Genomic DNA, 325 nt, shown 5'->3' with positions numbered 1-325 from the left:
TGCTTTTATCTCGTCAGCACCTGTGGGAACAATTGTTGATGACACCAGGTTGGGTTCTGTTCTAAGTGAAATGGAAACATATTGGTGATAATGGATTCATCTGTCTCCTTTCAATTTTTCTAAAAAATACATTTTATTTCTGTGAAACTTAACTGGTGACTAAAACATAGTAATGAAGAGCACTGCTTCTTAAATGACTGGCTCTCCAAATTTTCACTTATGAATGTAATGATGAGTTCCAGGATTTTCCTAGTAAAACTAAGAAGTGAATTTCCAGGCGAACATGTCTTGGTTGGGGAGCCAAGTGACAGGAAAGAGCAATCTT

Source organism: Sorex araneus, chromosome 3 (assembly GCF_027595985.1).
Source record: "Sorex araneus isolate mSorAra2 chromosome 3, mSorAra2.pri, whole genome shotgun sequence".
Lineage (NCBI taxonomy): Eukaryota > Metazoa > Chordata > Mammalia > Eulipotyphla > Soricidae > Sorex > Sorex araneus.
This window is presented reverse-complemented; position numbering follows the sequence as displayed.